The 21486-nt window shown below is 34.7% G+C and overlaps 1 protein-coding gene and 1 long non-coding RNA gene across 2 annotated transcripts in view; one reads left to right on the top strand and one right to left on the bottom strand.

Moving 5' to 3' along the window:
- Positions 1 to 21486, top strand: part of LOC145296720 (protein DD3-3-like) — a 230433-nt gene that overhangs the window by 16224 nt on the left and 192723 nt on the right. The window lies entirely within an intron of this gene.
- The window catches only part of LOC145296716 (uncharacterized), a 38147-nt gene continuing 34762 nt past the window's right edge, over positions 18102 to 21486 (bottom strand). Inside the window, exon 3 of the long non-coding RNA XR_013870011.1 lies at positions 18102 to 18490. This is a non-coding gene — a long non-coding RNA (uncharacterized LOC145296716). The remainder of the gene's footprint in view (positions 18491 to 21486) is intronic.

Genomic DNA, 21486 nt, shown 5'->3' with positions numbered 1-21486 from the left:
GTTTTGAACCATTCAGTGGTATCATTTGAGCACTGTTCAGCAGGAAGAGAAAATATATTTCCCCATGGGATATATCTGATGTGATCCCTGATGGCTTCCCAGTCAGCCTTTTATAATCTCATTGGCGTTTTGAGTAATGGATCTTCAGTTTTGAGTCGAGAATTTAGAGTGATTTCTACCATTATAATAGCGTGATCAGCATTTCCGAGTCAGTATTTGTTACAAAATCATTGGGAACTCTGATCAGAAATAGATCTAGAAGTGAGGCATATTGATCTTTTTGATCTGGGAAACGTGTCGGAAACTTAATTGTCTGTGATAGGGAATGAGCTATAGAAAAGTCATATGTTATGCTGCGAGCTGCATCTGTGTAAGTAGAGAATCCAAGCCAATTACTGTGGTGGACATTGAAGTCACCAAATACATGCGCTAGTATCAAGGGAGAGTGTTGTATCTAAGTTGCCAGAGATTTGGTTGATTAGGGTGCAGTTCTGGGTCGAGGGATGGTGCTCTTCTGACCATTAGATAAAGTGTATATAAAAAAAAGACTATGATATTCTTAGGAACTTTTGATTAAATATTATATTCGACGTTAATAGAAAAGTAGTAAATTTTTTTAGATCAAATTCTAAACCTTTTGATTAAAACAAACCCTACCGCAAACCCAACCAAATATTATATTGTGTCTATAAAGAATCCAGCTATCCCAGATCTATAATCAATCTTATAGTACCAAATGTAGCAAGAAAAATTTCCAGTATCTTATCTAAGAAACAGATATTTTATGGTCACTCCCGATTCTATAACGATGCTTTAAGATATTCGCATTATGACAAAAACATAAAATATTTGAGGCCTTTCGATAAATACGATAATAGAAAAGAACTGGAAGCTGTAATTTTATCATTATCCACCATAACATGGGAAACCTATACTCAACCACAGTAATGATGATACGAATAATTGAGTAGATCCAACTATCCTTCAGCAATGTGGTAATGCATATCCTGGAAAGTCGTCTAAGCAACAAATGGTCAAATAGACAGGTGTGATTCAATTCACCTGTCAGTAAAATTTTCCAAACCAATATTTCTCAAATGTTCTTTATATTATTGTAGACAATTTCAGAACACCGCATAAACATCAGAAGTCTCTGGCGAAACTCAAAACTTGAAATTGATGACGTTGGTACTAAAATTTTCGTGGATACCTCTTCTTAAAATGTACTATCATTGATATTTTACCGACATCTATTATAGAAAAACGATTTCAAATTATGGTACTGCCACCACAAGATTTTATCATTGGAAAGGTTTTCATCATTATAAGTTTATTGTTTTTTTTTTTTTTTTGTGTGCTTAAATAATCAAATACCTTTTGTCAACCCGCCTGTACAAGGATGAATAATAAAAACCTTCGAAATATTTTAATTGTAACTGTGCGTCGGTTTTAAGAGGTGACCACCAATAAAATAGATTACATGTTTCTCTGGCTATTGCGAAATATTCTACCCAATAGTTTTTGCTGACCTACAAGAAGAACTCATTAACTTCATTTATTAGCAGAACTTGACGTGCGAAATCTAACACAAATACGATCTAATTCGTCACGCGACACAAAATTGCTCAAATACGAGCGCCATTTTCTAGACAGAAAAAAAAAAAATCTGCGTTTCTAGTCCAGTGTTTCCCAACCTTTTTACCTTCGTGGCCCTCTCCCAATAATAGTGATATCCCAAGGAATCTCTACATGAGAAAATATTTTATAATGCTATTTATTTTTCCTTCATGAAGTATGATATGCATTGATTTGCAGATCAATAAGGTTTTGCTCCCAAAAATGACGGCATAAAAAGACTAAAGCCAGGAGAGCTAGGAAGTCGAGTTCTTGGAACCGAATGGAACAGGTCGGAATTTAGAATGCCGTGCGAAAGCTGATAAGAATATATATTTTTTAATTACAAACTATTTCGGCATGAAATATAAAGTCGATGCCACCGAGACGTAAGTGAGATTTGTGAAAATTGAAAGCGTCGAGAAATGGAAATATTAAACGATTCGCGTCGAACTTCGAAAATTGAAAGTGTCCATCGAAAAATAGAAAGATTGAAATGTGATTCGAGTCAGAAATTTTTCTAATTGTCGTCATATAATAGAGGATTACGATTCGACTGAAATTTTTTTGTTGTTGGTTTTGAGCAGCTAGTAAAGTATAGCACTGTTTTAGAAGCTAATGAAGTCTAGCAGTCTTTTAGAAGCTAGTAAAGTTTATCAATGTTTTAGAAGCTAGTAAAGTCTAGCAGTGTTGTAGAAGCTAGTAAAGCCTAACAACGTTTTAGAAGCTATAAAAGGCTAGCAGTGTTTTAGAAGCTAGTAAAATCTAGCATGGTTTGAGCAGCTAGTAAACTCTAGCAGTTTTTAGAAGAGAGTAAAGTCTAGCTGTGTTTTGGAAGCTAGTAAAGTCTAGCAGTGTTTTATAAGCATGTAAGGCTATCAATACTTTAGAAGCTAGTAAAGTCTAGCAGTGTTTTGGAAACTAGTAAAGTCAAGCAGTGTTTTAGAAGCTAGTAAAGTCTATCAGTGTTTTAGAAGTTAGTAAACTCTAGAAGTGTTTTAGAAGCTAGTAATGTCTAGCAGTGTTTGAGCAGCTACTAAAGTCCAGCAGTGTTTTAGACGCTAGTAAAGTCTAGCAGAGTTGTAGAAGCTAGTAAAGTCTGGCTTTGTTTGAGAAGCTAATAAAGTCTAGCAGTGTTTTAGAAGTTAGTAAAGTCTAGCAGTGTTTTAAAAGCTACTAAAGTCTAGCAGTGTTTTAGAAGCTAGTAAAGTCCATCAATATTTTAGAAGCTAGTAAAGTCTACCAGTGTTTTAGAAGCTAGTAGAGTCTAGCAGTGTTTGAACAGCTAGTAAAGTCTAGCAGTGGTTTAGATGCTAGTAAAGTCTAGCAGTGTTTTAGAAGCTAGTAAAGTCTAGCAGTGTTTTAGACGCTAGTAAAGTCTAGCAGTGTTTTAGACGCTAGTAAAGTCTAGCAGTGTTTTAGACGCTAGTAAAGTCTCGCAGTGTTTTAGACGCTAGTAAAGTCTAGCAGTGTTTTAGAAGCTAGTAAAGTCTAGCAGTGTTTTAGAAGCTAGTAAAGTCTAGCAGTGTTTTAGAAGCTAGTAAAGTCTAGCAGTGTTTTAGAAGCTAGTAAAGTCTAGCAGTGTTTTAGAACCTAGTTAAGTCTAGCTGTGTTTTAGAAGCTAGTAAAGTCTAGCAGTGTTTTAAAAGTTAGTAAACTCTTGCAGAGTTGAGAAGCTAGTAAAGCCTATCAATGTTTTAGATGCTAATAAAGTCTATTCGTGATTGAGCAGCTAGTAAAGTCTACCAATGTTTTAGAAGCTTCTAAAGTTTAGCAGTGTTTTAGAAGCCAGTAAAGTCTAGCAGTGTTTGAGCAGCTAATAAAGTCTAGCAGTGTTTGAGCAGCCAGTAAAGTCTAGCAGTATTTTAGACGCTAGTAAAGTCTATCAATGTTTTAGAAGCTAGTAAATCTAGCTGTGTTTGAGAAGCTACTAAAGTCTATCAATATTTTAGAAGCTAGTAAAGTCTAGCAGTGTTGAGAAGCTAGTTGTAGGGAAACGTGCGACTTACCTAACTAGCACGTGTGCATAATTCAACGGGTCGGTCGTGGAATGAAATGAATGAAGAAGAAAGAAACAAAAATGGCTGCCTTATCTTTTTATATGTCTGCAATGTGACCACCCGATATGCAAATGAGATGTCCCTGGTTGGAGATAAAAGAGGGTTGATTTTTTAGAGAGACGTTCATTTTGAAGTTGGATTGCGATGGAAGCAAGGGAGCGTGATTCCAGAGTTACCCAGTGTATTGAGAAGACACATTGTGTTTTCTATTTGCGGTAAATTAGTAGGGCATCTACCAGTCTGTGGATGGCTCCCATTGGCAACAGGAGTAGTAAAAAGACGAGTAACTGCAGTAACCATAGGATGGGACGACATGGTGGATGATGATTCTTTCCAGCAAATGATGGCTGAAATGTTGTCCAGAGTACATAGAAACGACCCTGCCCAGGGTAGTGGCAAGTATCTGGAAACGAACTGAATGCATGGGTTGACGCAAGTTCACTGGCTACAGGTGTCGTGTTGGAACAGTTGTGTGCTGTTGTGGAAGATGCGTGCTGGCTTCGTCCGAAAAATGATGCCCAGCATATAAATTTGGCAGAACTTGATGCCACGTTAAAAGGGCTTAATCTTGCATTGCAATGGCAGGCTAAGGTTGTGCATCTCCACATTGACTCGTTGTGTGTTTACCACTGGTTGACAGACACCTTGACTGGAAAAGCTCGAGTTAAGACTAGAGCTGCGAGTGAGATGTTAGTACGAAGGAGACTGGCAATAATAAAGCGTATAGTTGACGAATACAGCTTGCAGATGGACATTACCTTAGTTTCGTCGATGCAGAATATGGCTGATAGCTTGACTAGAGTACCAAAGAGGTGGATTGATGTAATGAGGCAGGGATCTGATCCTCCACAACAGACATGTGCGGCCGTAACAGATCAATTAACACCTGACCAGATCCGTACAATACATCAGCAGAGTGGACATCCCGGACCTCGGGCAACAACATATTTTGTCCGAAGAGTGTGTCCTTCAACTACAAGAGCATCAATCAAGGCAATACGCTCGTGTGAAGAGTGTCAGCGAATTGATCCAACACCATCTCAATGGCAAAAAGGGAACCTTGAGGTGGAGGACAACTGGTATCGAGTAGGAATGGATGTAACGCATTATGAGGGCAAGCATTTTTTGACCTTGACAGATTGTGGTCCGACACATTTCCCGATATGGCGCCTATTGACACGACAGGATGCATCTAGCATTATACGACAGTTGAGAACTGTCTTTTTTTAACGCTGGAAATTCTGACTGATAACGCCACTACATTTCAATGTCAAGAATTTCAGAAATTTACGCAGCGATGGGGTATTAGAATGCATTACCGATGTGCATATTTTCCAGAAGGTAACAGTATAGTGGAGCGGTGTCCCCGCACCATTAAAAGAATTGCGGCCAGGACACAGTGTTCTATTTTAGAAGCTGTGTATTGGTATAATGTGACACCAAAGGACTATGCAACACCAGAAACTGCACCAGCTAATAGGATTTACTGCTATGAACAGCGTATAAAAGGAATTGATGTCACACCATCAGTGGTTAGCATTGTCAATACACCATATCAAGTGGGAGACCGTGTTTGGGTAAAACCCCCAAATGCTGGGTGCACTGTAAAATTTTGCAGAGGAAAAATAAACAAAATCGTAAGTCCTCAGACCATGTTAATTAATGGTGTATCACGTCATGTAAAAGATATCCACCCCTGTTATACCGCTTCTGATTCTGAGGATAATGAGGAAGATCACATACAGTTCAGGGATGATCCTGATCGCCTACTGCCCCTACAGGTGAGCATAGAAACACTACCTACAGAACCAGATGAGGGAATGATGGAACATACTGGTGGCAATAGTGATGAGAACGATGGACACGAGGAAGTAATACCACCAGTTCCTCATCGAAGTACCTGAGAAAGACGAATACTGCCCACCCGTCGTGATTGTGAAACACCGCCTCTAGCACCACGAGAGGGGATGATGGAACATACTGAGGAAGATGGAACCGAGGAAGTGATGCCTCCGATTTTTCAAAAGAGTACCCGACAAAGACGAATACTGCCCCTTTGCCCTGATTGTGAAACACCACATAGGGAACCACAAGAAAGGATAATGGAACAGACTGGTGACAATAACGGTGGTAATGAGGAAGATGGCAATGAGGAAGTGCTTCCCCCGATTCTTCGAAGAAGTACCCGACAAAGGCGACTGCCCCCCTGCCCTGTGTGTGATCATGAGATCAGGGGGGAGTGTAGGGAAACGTGCGATTTACCTAACTAGCACGTGTGCATAATTATACGGGTCGATCGTGGAATGAAATAATTGAAGAAGAAAGAAACAAAAATGGCTGCCTTATGTCTTTATATGCCTGCAATGTGACCACCTGATATGCAAATGAGATGCCCCTGGTTGGAGATAAAAGAGGGTTGATTTTTTAGAGGGACGTTCATTTTGAAGTTGGATTTCGAAGAAATAAGTTGAATTAGCAGAAGTTCGTTTGGAGTTGAGAGAAGCTGCGTTACGTATACAGAAGTTTGGAAGTTGGAAGTTTGGACAGCAGTGTCAACCTTACCCAGGAAATTATTGGTGTGACGGCCGGAAGAAATAACACTCAAGTTATTGAATTATACTGGTAAAGACTATCAATGTTTTAGAAGCTCGTAAAATCTAGCAGTGTTTTAGAAGCTAGTAAAGTCTAGCAGTGTTTTAGAAGCTAGTAACGTCTAGCAGTGTTTTAGAAGCTAGTAAAGTCTAACAGTGTTTTAGAAGCTAGTAAAGTCTAGCGGTATTTTAGAAGCTAGTAAAATCTAGCTGTGTTTGAGAAGCTAGTAAAGTCTTGCAGTTTGAAGTTCAAGTGATTGCCGATCTTGGCACGAGTTATGAGATGATCTTTAAGAATCATGGAGGATGCAGTGTGATGTGCATTGATTTGCATATCGATGAAGCTTCGTCCCCCCCCCCAAGAAAAAGACGGTATAAAAATATTAAAGTAAAGAGGGCAGAGGAATCGAGTTCTTGGAACTGAATTGAACAGGTGTGAATTTAGAATGCCTTGCGAACGCTGACAAGAATATTTTCTTTTAGTTACACTTCATTACGCAAGCAATGTTTTTCTTTTTATAGCTGATTTAGGTTAAAAAAAGAAAATTGTCTTTCTAATGTTTTTTTGATAAATTTGAAACTGTTGATTGTGTATCAAGTTTATATGCGTGTTTCTATTTACAATGCCTCCCCACGGGACAGAGTTAGACACCAGGGTTGTTTTTTAATGTGGAGAAAAGGAACAAAAATAAAAATTGTCTTAGTCGTGAAGGATTTCTCCTCCACTGACAGAGAACAAGAAACTGAAGTGTAGATATGAAGAACAGATACTACACTTTGATCTTGACCCGAAGGCAAGTTTATATGCGTGTTATTGTGTTTTTACCTTAGTAAGGCTTATGCAAAATCTCTGGTGATTTAAAAATGGTCTGTGTTCAAGGAGACACATGTTGCGTGAAAAGATTGGTTTTTGTGTTCACTTCGGACGCGTTTACTCATGTTTGGCGTCAGGAGAGGAAGAGGGAGAGAAAAAGAGGTAGAAAGATATAGAAAGAAAAAAAACAGATATTTTAACCGCCGCCTGATATTAAGGATTAAGGGTGATAAATGTACCGATTCTTTTATTGTTAAAAACTGCTGGAGAATTGTGTCTGTGTGTACAGTGTGTGCAAGGTTATGCTTGCTAGTAGTCTGACTAGCGTATCTCTGCAAATAATGCATTTGCACATAACAATTCATAATAAGCTCTGCCTATTTATCAGTTTCTTTTGAAGGAACTCTTAGCAAAGTCTTAAGGCTATGGAACGAGTACAGGGCGATCACCAAGAATGCTGTGATAACTGAAAGGAAAACGTTTATAATTGCTAAGTGTGAAATGTCCACTGTACGATCTCTGTCCACTATGTCCACGGAAACCTGGTTGCGAAATCTTGTTCTAGACAATAAGCAAGAAGTCAAGATCATTATTTGTTAAACATCGCCTCACCTAGAAGTGAATGTCATCACCTTTCTATCCTTCCCCCAAATCTATTCCAACGCCATGTGGTCCACTCAATATTTAAAAGCAGTAAACTGATTTCCATTTATCAAGGCACAAAGGTCACTCGAGGATAAGGGTTAATGAGTCCATGGTGGTCACTGAGAACAGCGTACTGATTGCTAGTGGAGGAAGTTGGGTAGAATTTAATTATTTAAGGGGACAGCTCAACAAAACTTATTTACATTGGATTTGAAGACTGGGAAGTGGGCCAGCAGAACAAAGTTTCATAGGCGGGTAGTTCTAGAAAATAAGTTTTGTTCATGAAGTTTTGTTCTGTAAAAGCGACGGTAGGAAATTATAATTGATTTAAAACAATGCGTGGCGGTAATGTATGTGTAGTTAAAGGTGAGGATATAACTACATACATTTATGAATACGAGAATGTTAGAATTTTGATGGGGGCTAATATGCATAAAGTAGTGATTCGTGTACATTGAGCGGTCATATTGTTTAAGGTTTAAGGTTTAACGTGTTCGATGTTTGTAAGAACGTGTGTAATCCTGAATAATAGGATTTTATGTTCTCAGCCAATGAGAACAGCTGGGATGTTAGTGGGGACATATCATTATTTTCAAATAGCGAAGTGTAAAGGTAGTTGTATGTGTATGAGTGTTTCATCCAGTTAATAAGGGTCTCAGGGAAATATAGTATAATGTGTGTGTATATATATATATATATATATATATATATATATATATATATATATATAATGTATCCGGTGTTAACTAGGAGTGGTGGGAGGACTTTGGAGTTAGAGAAGAAAATACAAACTACTTCTAATCTTGGCGATCGTGATAATGTCGCTCGTAGGAAATAAGTGTGTATGTAATGACGCTCAAAAGTTACATAAGATGATAAGATGATGGGTAATAGTTTAAACATAATAAATTTGTATGTGACATCGACATTGTAAACCCACAGTAATTTGGTCCAGCGGGGAATTTCTGCAATCATTTTATATATATATATATATATATATATATATATATATATATATATATATATATAAAGTAGATAGATTAATCTTAAGCTGTGACATAATATTTTACATTCTTTTTTTAAAGACTAGATCATAAAACAGAGGTAGAATTTTAACAAATTTAAAAATCTTTGGCATGCTATAATAAAAAACAGCTTGACCTAAATTATCTATGTATGCCAGAGAGCAAATTGTGGCCCACTGAATCACCCATTGAGCTCGGGTTAAATTGTTTGAATGAAGAAAAAGTGAATTTGCAAAGCTAGTTTGAATAAAAATGAAAACAAAACACAAACTTAGTTATTTTCTGTTTCAGAATTTTTGAGATGAGGATTGATAATTCCTATTATTTGGATTATTCGGACTACTGTTCTCATCATGAACATTATTTTCACAGCGTTTCAGCCAATGTAACCTCCAACCTTTTTTGTGTGTATCTTGTCAAACTTGGAAATCTTTATGTTGAACTCGGAAATCTGTTTGTCTGCAAGGACCCGTGGCATAGTGAGTAAGGTATTAAGTAAAATTAGGTTGTAGGTTGCACTCTTCTGGAGGTTGAAGGTTCAATCTTCAGTGTAAGCGACACTCAAACTACAATTGGGAATTATTTAGGGCTCCTAACTAGTCATGGCTGAGAGAACGAGAGCATGCTACCACTGTGGATTAAGTAAAGGGTTCCGTTCGAAATTTCATGCAGATTCCTAAGTTCGACAAGATACACCTGATGAAGGTCGGAGGTTATATCGACTGAAACGTTGTGAAAATAACACTCAGTAAAGAATAGTAGTCCAAATAATAGCTATTTTCTATCAAATAAAATATGCATCAAGTGTGCTTGAAAGCCAAATCACAACGTAATATTAGAAAAATAAAAAAAGTATTTATAAATATATTTCGGAGCGAAACTCCATCCCCAGTATGTTGTTTTGTTTCAATTTTTTTTCTCTTTTTTTTCTCTCTTTTTCTTTCTTGCCATGTTGTAAAGTTGGAAATTCAAATTAAATAAACGTTTCTATAATGGAACTCACACCCTTAAAGTTATTTTCTGTTCTCTTTTTCCCTTTCCACCTACGGGATAAATAGTATTACCGCTCTTCTTGCTATTACTCTCTTTACCATTATAGAAAGAGAGCAGAGAAGGAGGGTTAGTCAAAGGGTGCTAGAGTACCAACTAAAGACTTATCTTTAAAAAAAATAATTTTAGGGGTATTTGTGTCTGTTTTAAACAAATATCACATTTAAAATTTAAAATTGTTGTCGAAAAGTAGTTTTATGATATTATCCAATGCATTCTCCAATCGTTTTCACTGCTCGCCATCTTTGTTGTTTGTGTGCATTCAACTTTTTTTTCAAGAAAAGTACAGGAGTAGTGGATGAAATAACATACATATTATTTGGATTCATCGAACTACTGTTCTCATCTTGAGTGTGATTTTCACAACGTTTCGGTCGATGTAACCTCCGATCTTCTTCCGCAAGGACCCATGGCACAGTGGTTAGAGTACTTAGAAAAAATCAATTGTAAAAAGTGATATTCTCCCGAAGGTTGAAGGTTCAATCCTCAATGTAGGCGACCGAAAATACAATTGCAGTTTACTTAGGACCTCTATTCAGTCATGGCTGACGGAACAAGAGCACGTTACCCCCCCCCCCCCCCGAAGTAAATAAAGGGTTCTGTGGATATCTGGTTGAACTCGGGAATGTTTCTGTCCAACTCGGGAATTTGGAAGGAATCTCGAGCGGAACCCTTTATTTACTTCATGGGGAGGTAACGTGCTCTTGTTTCGTTGCAGTCAATGTAACTTCCGACCTTCAGAAACGTTAAAATAACATACTTTTTTTTTTTTAAATTTTCTGATCATTTTGTTCTAGATGGGGATGAGGCATTTTATCAGATGTTAGACATTCACTAGCTATCACATGCATTCAAACCAAGAGATCATTTCAAGATTCTAACCTTCCTTTAAGTGCTGGCAATCGTTATAGTCGGAGATTAATTTCAATGTAGAGATACTGTTCTTCATAGGAGAAATGATCAATTTATAAAAATTGTGGAAATTCATCAATGCTACGATGTCCTGCAGCATCCAATCATTTTTGGGATGGTGCCGATGTGTCTCACTTCAATCTTAACATGATAGATCCAGTTAGTGGTGAGGAAACAACTAGGAAATGCGGCGGAATGAAGTCATTAATCATATATCAAAGGGTGCTATACACTGATTAATGATTTGAGAGAATGGAAACAACCACATTCTGAAAATCCGCAAATTATTTCATCGTAGAGATGCATGAAAAAAAAAAAAATGAAACAGAACGTTTGCTATTCATCAGTTTGAATCGGACCAAACTTTGTGCTGAAGAACATGTTCATTTGCTAGATGCAGTTGTAAATGATGGTAATACAACCAACATTGGAAAACTAACGATTTTGTCATCTTCATATTTAGGCAGTCAACGTCATATGCATGGGTACGTTCAAGATACATGTGCATATGTTCTTCACTGGCCTATTCATTACATTCACATGAAATCCAACTTGGGATTGGGATAATACATAACAGCTCTTACTTCCTGGGCAATCATCGGTGGATAGGCACGATATCCCAGTGCGTATTTTCAGACAAAATCTTAAATCGCTAATTTATTCAATGCAATGGCAAAAAGAGACGATTACCACACTAACACAAAATAACCCAGCTTTATAACAAAATCAGTCCAAATGAAATCGACCATAAGTGCTGAAATACCTAATGCTGACATTGATAAAGATTTGCATGAAGTTGTGACAAAAAATATGACACATGGGCCTTGTGGTATATTGAATCCAAATTCATCATGCATGATAGATGGGAAATGTTCTAAGCGATATCTCCGGGCATTAGTATCCAACACAGTTACAGGAACTGATGAATATCCTGAAGAAGGTCAGTAAAAAATAGTAATCAATTAGCAACTATACACATGCAAAATGTTGACATCGAAGTCAATAACAGGTGGGTTGTTCCCTATTCGCCTTTGCTATCGAAAGCCTACAAATCGCATATGAACGTGGAATACTGTAACTCAGTTAAGTCGGTGAAATACGTTTGTAAGTACGTGAATAAAGCTAGCATTACTTGGCAAAAGATATTTAAAGTTTCGTAATAGTTTTTATATTAAGTACATAAAAACACGCTCGTATTACATTAAAATGCTATAAAAAAATTCTCAAGACAATCTGTAAATTTTTATATCATCAGCTAGTAATAAACGAACAAATACATTTTATATATATATACATATATATGTGTGTGTGTGTGTGTGTGTGTGTGTGTGTGTGTGTGTGTGTGTGTGTTTGGATTTAGGCAGGATTTTTTTCGCTTAAATAAACATTGTAAAAATAACAGAGAGAGCTTCTGTTTAATTATCCGTTTTTATTTTTTTTTCTATTATTTTATCATTTTTTTGTGTGTATGGCAGTAAAAAAACATTGTCAGTTTCATAGATGTCATGAACGTTTTCGCTTCTAGGTCGAGTCATCATTGGGTGAGAAAAGCAAACGGAATACAGTCACACATATCGATGAAATCGCACAGCATCAATCAGTGCATCTACAAAATGGATGATGCATTTACTTTACAGCTTCAGATGTACAACAAATAGCTTTGAAAATACCGGCTACAACATTAGTGGCTTTTTTCATGTTATGTCAAATTAACGAATTTGCGAAACACCACTGGATGTGTCTATGGAATGTGAGTAGAAAGTCATATGAACAACATAAACAAAGCGAACTAGTCGGAGGACAATATGGCATATTCAAAGAAACCACAGTAGTCATACTGTATGTTATTCATCGCAATCAAGATGAATGTTTCTTATGTTTCTTTCTTCATATGCTATTAGGAAATGTCTCTGACCCAACATCTTTCCAGTTATTGAAAATTGTTGATGGCGTTACACATACCACTTTTCACAGTGCATGTCAAGCCCTGGATTTATTTGAAAATGGCGGACACTGAGATCTATGCATTAATGATGTGTGTGGCTTATATTTGCGATCATATTAACTACTTGCTCTCTTTAATATCTAATGGAGTTATGGGAGGAATATAAATCACGAATGGCTTTTTCATCAAAGACACGATGAAAGTGTACAGCTTTGCGCAGAGGCTGTTCTTGGCCTTTGGGCCAGGAGCGGAAAAGGAAATAATCAGTTCTGGTCAATGTGGGGGCAACCCTTCATCTCGGACAATTACTTTTTAAGTCAATTAGTTTGGTCAATGTGGGGGAAACCTTTCATATCAGACAATTGCTAATTTTGGACCCTGCCAGAGTGCCCCCTTGGGGGGAGCTGGTTTTTCCTCTCCACACTAAAAAAAAACGGCCTTGTGCCTAATTTGCTCAGTGAGGAAGCAAATATATAAATACCTACCTGGATATTACAGCAGAAATCTATAATGAAGCATTACTAATGATTGAAAATTTGTGCTTAGAAATCACAGTTCTCAATCAATTGGGTACGACATCACTAAATCGATCTGCTGTTACTTTGTTTGATGTTTTTTAAGTTGCATCATGAGCAGAATTACAACATGGGTTATTTTTTGTTGTATGTGCAATCAAATATACAATCAAATGTGCAATTAAATCTGCAAACAAATATGCATAAACTAACACATGAGCAACGAAAAATATTCAACCAAATAATGCAGACTGTCAATAATGGGGTTGGAGAAATCTTTTCCTAAAATGTGTCAGGGGGTAATGGTACAACTTTTCTAATTAAATTGATTTTGGAAGCCATTCAATCACAAAATGATACAGTTTTAGCTCTTGCATCATCCCAAATAGTTGCGACATTTCTACCAGGTGGAAGAACTGCTCATTCTGCCTTGAAATTACCATTAAACATGCAATTTATTGAAACTCCCATGTGCAACGTTTCCAAAACATCCACGACAGCAAAATTATTGCCGAAATGCAAACTCATTGTTTGGGATGAATGCACAATGGCGCACAAAAAAGTCACTTAGTGCTTTTCATCGATCACTACAAGATTTGTGTGGAAATGTCAGACTATTTCGGAATGCGGTAATATAGCTTGTAGGAGATTTCAGGCAAGCAATACCTGTAATTCCCAGATTAACACCAGCAGAAGAAATAAATGCTTGCTTCAAATACTCTACTTTTTAACGGCATGTGAAGACATTAAGCTTAACTACAAATATGCGTTTTTAGTTGCAAAACGATCAATCAGCCGATTGTTGGAAATTGGGATTAGAAAAATGCCGGGCGAATTTTATCTTTTCATAACTTCTGTAATTTAATGACATCAAAATAAGAATTGGTTAAAAAAGTATTTCCAGATATTCAAATTAATTATAAGAATCCCAGTTGACTGAGTGAATGAGCTATTCTTGCAGCCAAGACGTTCACGAACTTAATGATATTATTCGGCTTAACATTTACAGTGAAGTAGTCACATACAAGTTTGTCGATATTATTGTGGAAGCAGATGAGGCAGTTAATTATGAAACAAAATTTTTGAATTCACTAGATTTGCCAGGGATGTAACAGCATATAGTGCAACTGAAATTTTGGCTTGCCAATTATCACGTTGTGAAATATTAACCAGCCCAAGCTTTGTAATGGCACACAGCTTACATTAAAAAAACATATAAACAACATCATAAGAAGCAACAATCTTGACAGGGTCTTCTAATTCCAGGCATTCTTATGATTCCAAAGTATATGACATCCAATTTTAGGAGATTGCAATTCCCAATTCGATTGTCGTTTGCAATCACTATTAACAAAACTCAGAAAGAATCTTTACAATTGTGTAGCTTACATCTACACACTGATAGCTTCTCATATGCACAATTATATGTTGCATGTTCAAGAGTCAGCAAACCAGACAATCTCTATATCTGCACAGAAAATAGAAAAACCAAAAATATTGCATATCAACAAGTATTGAGAAATTAATCATATTAGAAACAAGCAATTTCTTATTTTTGTTTTTACCATTTAACCAAATTGAGCTACAGCAATGCGTGGCCGGGTACAGCTAGCATACACACACACGCACACACACATGCACACACACACGCACACACACACACATATATAATTATTTACTATGATAATTATAATATATATATATATAATAGCCCTCCCCCTCTTTGGGTAGAGCACAGTCGTAAATAATCTCACCTGCTACATAATTGGCTGAAAAATGCTAGGCTCACTGTTTGTTTGTAAATAAGCGGTTTGAGCACTATAAAAGTGGTGAACGAATGTTTGTTTAAAATAGACATTTGTCGAGATTATTTGTAAGCACTGCTCCCGTGGGTCGATGGGTAAAACTGCCGACTGTCAATGCGATGGTTCTAGGTTCAATCCTCGGCTTGGGAAAGGTGCTAGTCTAGCAGCACTGATGAGTTGTGATACAACGAAACAGTACTGTATGTTGATGATTACAAATATATATATATATTTGTAGTCATCGACATGCAATATATATATATATATATATATATATATATATATATATATATATATATATATATATTTAGACAGACAGATAGATAGATAGATAATGAGGAGAATTATGGAAATAATATTTCAACATGGTGGAACATGAAAACCAAAAAAAAAAAAAAAAACAAGGTTATTTATATATTGGTCACTGTTTTGTTTTTGTTTTATTTTCAAGACTTTACATGTCACCTTGAGTAATACCAAACGTTGAGTAATATATAAATAATTTTGGTTTTTCCTTTTTCATTTTCCACACACACACACACATACATACACAGACACATAGATACACACATACACAGACCCCTCCCCCCCCCACCACACACAGGGAACGCATGACAATAGTTCCTATGATATTCCCTTTTGTTGACACACTTGAATAGGATTCAAAGGCTTTTTTTTGCTGTAGCATATCTTTTTTCTATAAAAAAACAAATAATTCTTGAATTGTTTTCGCGGTTGGTCTATTTCTGAGGATAGTAAATTTGAATATTTATTACAGTCATGACCTCAATGGCCAGAGGGGAGTGGATTTCCTCTTGTGGCGATATTTGTTTTCCTATTATTTTTCATAGAATATTTTCACTAACAATAATATGACAGGATGTTTTTGAAAAAAATAAGATAAACATCTTTTCTGTGAGATATTTGCCCATATATATATATATATATATATATACATACATATATATATATATAAGGAAAAACCAAAATTATTTATATATTCATCAACATTTATTTAAAGTCTTTCTTAAAATGATTGATTTTAAGAAATAATATACAAATTCAATATATATATGTGTGTGTGTGTGTGTGTGTGTGTGTGTGTGTGTGTGTGTGTGTGTGTGTGTGTGTGTGTGTGTATTAGTGATGGGACGATTTCAAAATCTTTCCCGATTCTTATACAATTGCCGACTCCGTTCTAAATTTCCGGTTCTGATACGGTTCCCGATTCCGATTATTTTAAAATTAAAGAATATTTAATTAAAAATTCGTTGTTTTTTGTTTGTTTGTTTTTTTGTGTAAATTTTCAAGTTCAGCCTATATTTTTTTCTCAAAAGTTTTCGTTTTAATTGTTTGAAAATTGCAAGAAAACAAATGATTCATTTTGATTTTAAAACAAAGCCAGATTGTATCAGTTCGTCGTTAATGCTACTTGAAAGTTTTCATAAACAGTTGAATATAGTCGACGATTAGTAGGAAAAATGAAAAAAACATCTGAGAACAAAATATTTAACAACGGTCCTCCCATTGTTACAAACGAATTTCTATGTAATGTTACTATTTAGATAACCATTTTTAATATTGGGAGGGCATAGGCTTTGTTAACTATTCTGTGCATTCTCTCTATGAATGAAGTTAAAATTTTATTTTAATTGTAAAAACATGGTGGGTTATTAAATTGATTTTCTTTGCTGTAAACAAAAACAAAAACGAGATGCAAATAATAATAATAATAATAATAATAATAATAACTAGCTGGACCCGTGAAAATTTCACGTTTTCTTTTCTTTTTTTTTTTCACATACACATTATCGCATCACATATCCGTACCTTGAAACATTTACATTAACCCTTTACTGCCCTGGCCGACGAATTCACCCTGTGTACTATTTTTTTTTAAATAGTAAATGAAGAGTACGGTAGGTAAAATATATGTAAATATGTATATACCAAAATCACGATATTAGTGCTCCAAATATTCTCAATAAATACATCTTCATTTATGTTTTATAAATATGTTTATTTAAAAATATTTTCAAAAGTTTTATTTAATTTTTAGCTTATTTATCATATACTTATTATATAATGGAGACTTAGAGTGTTTAAAACATGATATTGTTAATTTCGCACAGTAATGGGTTAAACCTGTGCATTTTGTTCAAAAATATTTGAACCTAACTATCCCAGAATATGTTCTTGATGTTTAGATGCATATGCTTGATTACTTAAAATACATTTCAAATGTCAACGTTTGAAAAATTGACTATATTGAAGTTGTTGACTTTCAAATATAAACATTTAGTAAATAACTGTGGAAACAGATTTTAAAATATTTTTAATTAACGAAGACTCTCTCTTTCTCTCTCTTTCTCTCTCTCTCTCTGTCTATCTATCTATCTATCTATCTATCTATCTATCTATCTATCTATCTCTCGCTCTCTCTCTCTCTCTCTGCCTTGAGCGTTCGTCCAGAAAAGGGACAAATTTGGAAAAAAAAAAGCCAAACAAATTCTGATGGCCAAACTACTTTTAAAATGAAGCCAACCTGGCAACCCTGATCTCTGCCTTGAGCGTTCGTTTAATGTTTAATCCGCTATTCCAGAATAAAATCTTCTCAACCAATCAAATTTGCCGGAAAGTGTGACACACATAGATAGATAGATAGTTACAAGTGTATTAATATATAGATAATAATAAATAAATAAATAAATAATAATAATTGTGACAAATTTTAGATTAATACTCTCAGCTAAATCCCCATTCCAAAAAGAAATATTACTTTTATAACGTAAAATAATCGGTAATTACTTTTTGGGACACCAGCACGCCAGGACGCCAGATTACAATCCATTATTTTGGTATGCCAAAAAGTATGCCAGTGTGCCAAATTTCATTCCGTCATAAAAACAAATTTTTACCAAAAAATAATTATTTGTACATTTTTATCTAGCGAATAAACATAAAATTACATGTGAAAACCCACGTTTATTATTTTTTAAATCCAACAACGGGGCTGAAATCGATGTTTTGTTTCTAAAATAAAATTAACTTTTTTGATAAATCTCTGTGTGGCTTACTGGAAAATATTTTTTTCCAAAGAATAAAAATGAATAAAGTTTTTTTACAAGAATCTTTATTAATTTATCTAGCCAGTAAACATAAAATTACATATGAAAAACCATGTTTATTATTTTTAAAAATCCAACTTATATTGATGCCTCCGTTCAGTCTCGAAATACAAAGTATACCCCTGTAGGGGCAGTTGCATATGTAATTGTGAGGCTAGGGTTGCGCAATAACTAACCACGCCTCTCCTGAATCGACACTGCTTGGATCCAGTGGCAAGGAGAAGACCAGGACGACTGGAAACAATGCCGAGATAAGCGGAGAGCACATACAGCACATGGAAGTCCCAAATGGTCACCCATTTAGTACTGATCAGGTCCAACGTTGCTTAACTTCGGTGATTCAGCAGAAACCGGTGTGTCAACGTGATTAACTTATTGTAATACACCTAAAAAAGAAAAAAACACGATTCCTCATTTTTAGGCGATTACATGTAAACAGCTTGAAAAATTCTGTGGTAAAAATACAATAAATCACCAAACTATAAGTTTTGTATATAAATTAAACACAAAATGATCACACATTATTGATCAGACAATGTTTTACAGACACGAAACCGACTTTATTTGTTTTAAATCTTGAGAATTTTAATGTTCCAAATCAATCTTTAATATAAAATATGTGATTGTTTAAAGTCATAAAAGCCACGCTCATTTCACACTACTAACCCTATGTCTGGCTGGTAATACGAAAAATAAAGCAATTATATGGGATTTTATGATTTTCCTGAATGGGCTTAGAATTAGCGGTAAAAATTACTTAACTGCTTAAAAAGTTGGAATGTACCGGAAATGGGATCATTTTACATTATATGTATAAACCCCCTAACTAAACCCCCTTTCTAAATTCTAAAATAACGTTTTAGTGTATTCAGACATAATCGCCTAAAAAGTAGAATCTCATATGTTTGGGGGTATTTTAAATGTAAATAAAAGTTGTTGTTTTTTTTAACAAACTTCTAAATGTTTGCTCTTTATATATTCTATCAAAGGTTTTAATAAACTTGTGAGATTTTAATCCATATTTTTCACTCCTGCCAAAACCAAACAAAATATAAGGAAACATGAAATATTTCAGAGGATGTGGTGGTCAGACTAAACAAAGGTCAAGCAGCGCTAGAAAGAAATTTCTAAGCATTTAAAATCTTTTGATATTAAAGTGTGAAGTCTCTAATAGACACCATACAGCTGTTTATCAATTGGGTGCGAAGAACTTTTTAAAGTCTGCGATATGGAATAGACAAGTGAACACTAGAATATTTATTTTGCTTACCATAAAAACTAATAAAAACATTCAATTAGACTTGGAGAGTCAGTGCTACATCTTGTAATGGGATACATTTTATTCGCGGTTTTCTTCATCAAATATACTACGATTAACAATTGCCACAGTCGTAAAGGATTTCCAGCCATTATTTTTGTAGACATCTTATCTATCCTCTTTTCAACTTGACACATTTCGACTCATTCCAATAAGCATTTTCCTTCAATTCTTTCACAATTTGTCCATCATTTTAACTTCAGAAATCACCAAAATACCGCATTTGCTCTAGGAAGTATTCTGCTTAAAATATTCAAAATGCTTTTAATTGAATTTAGTTTTATGATCACAGAAGATCACAAGTAATAAAAACAACGTAATCAATATCCCACATCTATATATATATATATATATATATATATATATATATATATATATATTATATACATATATATCGGGCGAAACGTTGAGTCTTCCACCTACATTCTATTTCATATATATATATATATATACATATACATATATATATATATACATATATCTATATATATGCATATATATACATATACATATATATATATCTATATATACATATATATATGTACATATATATACATATATATATATACATATATATACATATATATACATATACATATATATACATATATATACATATATATACATATACATATATATACATATATATACATATACATATATATACATATATATACATATACATATATATACATATATATACATATATATACATATACATATATACATATATATACATACATATATATATACATATATCTCTATATATATACATATATATATACATATATACATATATATATATATATATATATGTATATATACATATATATATATATATATATATATATATATATATATATATATATATATATATATATATATATATATACATATATATGAAAATCTTTCGAGGGGTACAGAATTTAATGATGGCTACAGATAGACCAATATACATAATGATTATTTAAAAAATAAAAAATGAAAATAAAGGCCAGCTAACCCGGTTTCGATCCTCGCTCAACAGAGCCAAATCGAGGACAATACGATTAAAAAAAAATGAAGAAAATCATGAATATGGCAAGGGAAAGGAGAAAAAAATATATAAAATATCAAAAATAAACAGGGGAAACAAAATTACATAGAGACCAAATTAAGTCCGAGAAGATTTTCTTTTTGCCTGCAAAGAGGTCTCATCGACTTAATATAAATAGTCTCTAGAATTTTTAAATGATATGGAGAGTGCGACCTGCTCAAAATAGTGAACATGTCGACACTGAAATTCGTGGCACACGCGTGGTTATTTATAAGGTGGTTGCAAATCGCAGAACCATACGTATTATTCAAAACATCCGACGGCGAGAAATTTGCATAACGAATTTTCAAAGGCACATGCTGTTTCAAACGAAAATCTAATCTTTGTGATGTTCGCCCAACATAGTGCGCACTGCAACTACATTTAAATAAATAAATAAGAGAATTATTATGGTGGGGGGGGGGGAGAACATCTTTGCGAATAGACGGTAACATAGGCCTGGTTGAAAAAATCAGAGTATTAGATGCAAAATAACACCGTTGTACAGACACAGGAATTTGCTTGGCAAAACGGTCACTAATGTTGCCCAGCCAAGGTAAACGTAGGTAGACAGGACATCTATTAACCGTAATTACTTTAAGTTTATAGAAATTGGAAACCTTCTTATTAATAACAGTTTTAACAATATCCAATGGGTAACCATTATTACAGAGGGTCCTTGTAATAAATTTCAACTCATCATCCAGATTAACCCTGGAACAAATCATCAAGGCCCTATGTGTTAATGTCTTAATCAAATTATATTTTTGGTTTATAGGGAAAAAAGAGTCCCAACGAGTATAGAGACCCGTAAAGGTTGGTTTACGATAAACCGAAGTAAGAAAACACGAAGATGTCTTAGACACAAGTACATCTAAGAACGGAAGAGTAGAATTCGTTTCCTTATCTACCGTAAACTTAAGGGCTGGATGAACGTTATTAAGAGACACAAAAAAGCATCCGCATTCGTCTCGTTGTCAAATAAGCAA

The sequence above is a fragment of the Euprymna scolopes genome, chromosome 2 (assembly GCF_053919585.1).
Source record: "Euprymna scolopes isolate OS-2025 chromosome 2, ASM5391958v1, whole genome shotgun sequence".
NCBI lineage: Eukaryota > Metazoa > Mollusca > Cephalopoda > Sepiida > Sepiolidae > Euprymna > Euprymna scolopes.
The sequence above is the reverse complement of the archived record's forward strand: the minus strand, read 5'-3'. Positions and strand labels throughout refer to the sequence as shown.